The 5,249-nt window shown below is 40.4% G+C and overlaps 1 non-coding gene across 1 annotated transcript; it reads left to right on the plus strand.

Moving 5' to 3' along the window:
- Positions 1–4,433: 4,433 nt before the first annotated feature.
- Positions 4,434–4,506, plus strand: TRNAT-UGU (transfer RNA threonine (anticodon UGU)). The gene has a single exon. It is a non-coding gene; the product is annotated as a tRNA-Thr (tRNA).
- The last annotated feature ends 743 nt before the right edge of the window (positions 4,507–5,249 follow it).

Below are 5,249 nucleotides of genomic sequence, written 5' to 3' on the forward strand. Positions count from 1 at the left end.
CATGCTTGAAAAAGGCTTGTTAGCCGAAACATTGCATTGTCTCTCTTGATGCAATAAAGACCCTGTAGCTTGCACTTTACCTGGACCTGGTGTTGGGTGCTGTTTCCTTGCGGAGGAAGTTCTATGTGGATCCAGTGTGGCACACTGGGGGTTACACTGCACCACACCTGAGCAATCCTGTGCTGGAGTTCCCATAGTGATTACTATATATATATATATATATATATATATATATATATATATATATATATATTACAAAAAAAAATTATTTATAGGATGAAAAAAATGAAATTTTGCTAATTAGGTTTCCTTTTTACACGGTGTACTCAACAGTAGAATTGACATCCAAATTTGTTACAAATTTCCTGGAAAATTTGATTCGTAACCAATCGGAATATCGCCGTGATTCGATAAAATGAATCGCTTCATTAAACTCCATTTAGTGTGGTCCAGGCTCCAGGGCATCTAAAATGGCGGCTCCACATGTGAGGACATGGGGCAAGGAACTCTGGGAAGGCGGGTAGGCGGGATCCCCCTGAATCACATGCAGGATGCAGCCTATCAGCAGCCAACCAGCCCTGTACACACTTTTGGGTGTACAGTGATCCCTCAACTTACAATGGCCTCAACATACAATATTTTCAACATACAATGGTCTTTTCTGGATCATTGTAACTTGAATCCAGACTCAACATACAATGCTACGGACAGTCCAGATCTGTGAAACATGTAAATGACTGGAAGATCTTACCAATCAGAATGGGCATTTCACTGGTAAAACCCCTGTATTACTGGAGTGCATGCACTGAATTCCTGACTGGTAGTGCCCCCCCACAGTACAGGGAGGTATTACATGTTCTATACTACTTCTTACCTGGGCCAGGGTTAGCTGCTCCTATGGACACAAGGTGAGGGCGGCTCCATTTAACTTTTTTAGGACACTGTGTACTGTACAGGACCATGAAGAAGCTCCTGTCCTCTACATAAACATTGATTTACAGCTTCCAGCAGATCTTTCTTACTTTTATATGTAAGGACTTGCTTTATCTGTATTAGTTATCTACATATTTTTCTATTTTTGGATGACATTTTGGTGGCTTCAGAACCAATTACCAGGTTTCCATAGAGCTATGGTCTCAACATACAATGGTTTCAACATACAATGGTCTTCCTTGAACCAATTAATATTGTAACTTGAGGGACCACTGTACTACACAGCAACTCTGTACTGCTGCACTGGGGTGTACAACAACTCTAAAAATAATAGAGGCCAGTTAGGGTGAGCTCTAAAAGCCATAGTCACCTGCTTTTAGTGCTTAATACAGGTTTCATAGTGGAGTGTATCGTCCTCCTCTCATAAGTGTATATAAGTGTAAGTTTAAATTGTACGTACACTGACAAGGTGTACGATTTTTTTTCCTTGTTAAACTAATTTGGGCCAGTTACTGTGAAAGGCCAGCCAAAGCTACACATTTGTTTTTGTAGCCTAATACAGTTTTAAGCATAGTGTACAGTAGTGTATTGTCTTCCACTCATAAGTAGGAAAGGAAGCTGGAACCGTGCTGATGACAGAAATCAATCCGGATCAACGGAGGTCAAAAGACTAAAGATGTGCTGGATAAACTTTATTCTTATCACACAACACATTTCTGTGAATAAACCCTTTCATCAGGCGTGATACAAAGTGCAGAGGTTATATACATACAGACAAGGACAAACTGGCATCACATCCGGAAGTGATGTATCAGAACAGGTAAAAAAGCGTCATGTTACTCATACAAAATATAAAATTAAGTAGCATAAAAATAATAATATATAGTAAAAAGCATATATATATATATATATATATATATATATATATATACTGTATATATATATATATATATATATATATATACATATATATACATATATATTAATATCTAATATACAAATGGGTAAATGACATCAAAGCAATTAATAAAAATGGAATATCACAGAGGTTCAGGTGTCTATTCTTTCTATGCATTCATTAAGGCCCTCTGGCCAAAGCGTGTTAAAGCGGAAGATCCAGAAAGATTCTCTATTAATCAGATGCTGGAAGCGATTTGGCACATAGATTCCATAACAAAGACACTAATGCAGTCTGTTTCACCGGCATGGTTTATTGCAATATGCAGGGAGACACTATGCTGCATAAAACTGATACTAATGTTATGCCAATGCTTGTTCATTCTCATCCGCAGGGATTGTATAGTCCTACCTATATATTGAACTCCACATATACAGGACAAGAGGTAAATCACATAAGAAGAGGAACAATTGTAGTGCTCCTTTGCAGTCATTATTAGAGGAGATGCTAGGAGGTATCCATTTACAACAAAGGCATCTTTATATACCACATTGAAACATGCCCTTGTGGGAAATTTTAGAGGAAATGATGGTAGGTGTTTCTCTCAGTTTATTTAGCCTGCTAGGAGCTTATGGAGAGTTATGGAGAGTTTTAGCACTCTGATAGGTTATTGCTGGTTTTGCTGGTAGTATTTTCTTAAGGATAGGATCAGCTAGAAGCGTGGACCAATGTTTATTAAGGATTCCACATATTTTATTAGGTGTATTATTAAAAGTTGTTATGAAGTTGTAGTTTCTTGTTGAATTTTTTCGGAGTTGGATTTCTTCTTGTGTACTAACTTTTTTTTTTCTTTTAACCCCTTCCGCTATATGACGTATGCATACGTCATGAGCGGGCTCCCGCTATCAATGGCCGGGGACCGCGGCTAATACCGGACATCACCGATCGCGGTGATGCCCGGTATTAACCCTTCAACTTTGATCGCCGCGTCTAAAGTGAAAGTAAACTTTGCCGGTTAACTCAGTGGAGCTGTTCGGGACCGCCACAATGAAATCCCGGTGTCCCGAACAGCTTGCTGAACAGCTGGAGGGTCCCTACCTGCCTCCTCACTGTCCGATCGCCGAATGACTGCTCCGTGCCTGAGATCCAGGCAGGAGCAGTCAAGCGACGATAACACTGATCAATGCCAGACAGTGATCTGTGTAGAAGATCAGTGTGTGCAATGTTATAGCCCTTTATGGGAGCTATAAAATTGCAAAAAAAAAGTTTGAAAATTGAAAATAAAGTGTTAATAAAGATCATTTAACCCCTTCCATAATAAAAGTCAGAATCCCCCCCCCCCCCTTTCCCAATAAAAAAATAAAACTGTGTAAATAAAAATAAACATATGTGGTATCACCGCGTGTGTAAATGTCCGAACTATAAAAATATAATAGTAATTAAACCGCACCGTCTATGGCGTACGCATAAAAAAAATTCCAAAGTCCAAAATAGCGAATTTTTGGTCACTTTTTATACCATAAAAAAGTGAATAAAAAGTGATCGAAAAGTCTGATCAAAACAAGAAAAGATAAAAAAAGATACCAATAAAAACGTCAGATCATGGGGCAAAAAATAAGCCCTCATACTTCCCCATATGTGGAAAAATAAAAGTTATACGGGTCAGAAGATGACATTTTTAAACGTATACATTTTCCTGCATGAAGTTATGATTTTTTCCAGAAGTACGACAAAATCAAACCTACATAAGTAGGGTATCATTTTAACCGTATGGACCTACAGAATAAAGAAAAGGTGGAATTTTTACCAGAAAATGCACTGCGTAGAAACGGAAGCCCCCAAAATTTACAAAATGGCATTTTTTCTTCAGTTTTTTGCACAATAATTTTTTTTTCTGTTTCATTGTGCATTTTTGGGTAAAATGACTAAGGTCACAGGAAATAAGAATTAGTGGCGCAAAAAATAAGCCATAATATGGATTTTTAGGTGCAAAATTGAAAGCGTTATGATTTTTAGAAGGTGATGAGGAAAAAAGAAAATGCAAAAACGGAAAATACCCTGCGTCATTAAAGGGGTACTCTGGCCCTGGCATCTTATCCCCTATCCAAAGGATAGGGGATAAGATGTCAGATCGCCGCGGTCCCGCTGCTGGGGACCCCGGGGATCGCCGCTGCAGCACCCCGCCATCATTACTGCACAGAGCGAGTTCGCTCTGTGCGTAATGACGGGCGATACAGGGGCCGGAGCAGCGTGACGTCATGACTCCGCCCCTCATGACATCAAAGCCCGTCCCCTTAATGCAAGTCTATGGCAGGGGGCGTGATGACCGCCACGCCCCCTCCCATAGACCTGTATTGACAGGGGCGGGCCGTGACATCACGAGGGGCGGAGCCGTGACGTCACGCTGCTCCGGCCCCTGTATTGCCCGTCATTACGTGCAGAGCGATCTCGCTCTGCGCAGTAATGATAGCGGGGTGCTGCAGCAGCGATCCCCGGGGTCCCCAGCAGCGGGACCTTGGCGATCTGACATCTTATCCCCTATCCTTTGGATAAAGGATAAGATGTCTAGGGGCGGAGTACCCCTTTAAGGGGTTAAACATCTGGCCTTATAGCTCAGTGGATAGAGCACTGGTCTTGTAAACCATGGGTCATGAGTTCAATCCTCATAGAGGCCTCTTTTCTTATCAAGCTTATTTAAAAGCAGTACTTAAAACCTTTTTCAAGTACCCCTTTTTGACAAACCTTGTTTGTAGTATCTTGAATTGTTGGACAAAATCTTAGTTTTTTACTAAAAATGAAGATTTTGTCCAACAATTCAAGATACTACAAACAATATTTGTCAAAAAGGGGTACTCAAAAAAGATTTTAAGTACTGCTTTTAAAAAAGCTAAGGCCTTATCCCAGAAAGATTTGACCAAAATGGAAAACATAAGAAGAAATCCAACTCTGAAAAAAATTAAACAAGAAAATACAACTACATAACTACTTTTAATAATGTACCTAATAAAATATGCAGAATCTTTAATAAACATTGGTCCAGAGTTCTAGCTGATCCTATCCTTAAGAAAATACTACCAGCAAAAGCAGCAATAACCTTTCAGTTACATATACGCACTCAGCAGGTGTATAAGTATGTCAGGAGAAGGAGAACAAAAGGACCTCTGGAATCCTGGCGCTGCCAATCAACACATCATTCGAGTACGGCGGCCCAGATCCTCCATTTTGGGAGTTGGGTACAACTCCCAAAATGGGGGATCTGGTCCGCCGTACTCAAATGATGTGTTGATTGGCAGCGCCAGGATTCCAGAGGTCCTTTTGTTCTTCTTCTCCTGCACTTACCCAGGACTTCGTCTACATACGTGGTCCGGTGACCTGATCCCGGCAGCAGCTATCCACATCAGTGCACCCCTTTAGTGGG

The sequence above is a fragment of the Hyla sarda genome, chromosome 2 (genome assembly GCF_029499605.1).
Source record: "Hyla sarda isolate aHylSar1 chromosome 2, aHylSar1.hap1, whole genome shotgun sequence".
Lineage (NCBI taxonomy): Eukaryota > Metazoa > Chordata > Amphibia > Anura > Hylidae > Hyla > Hyla sarda.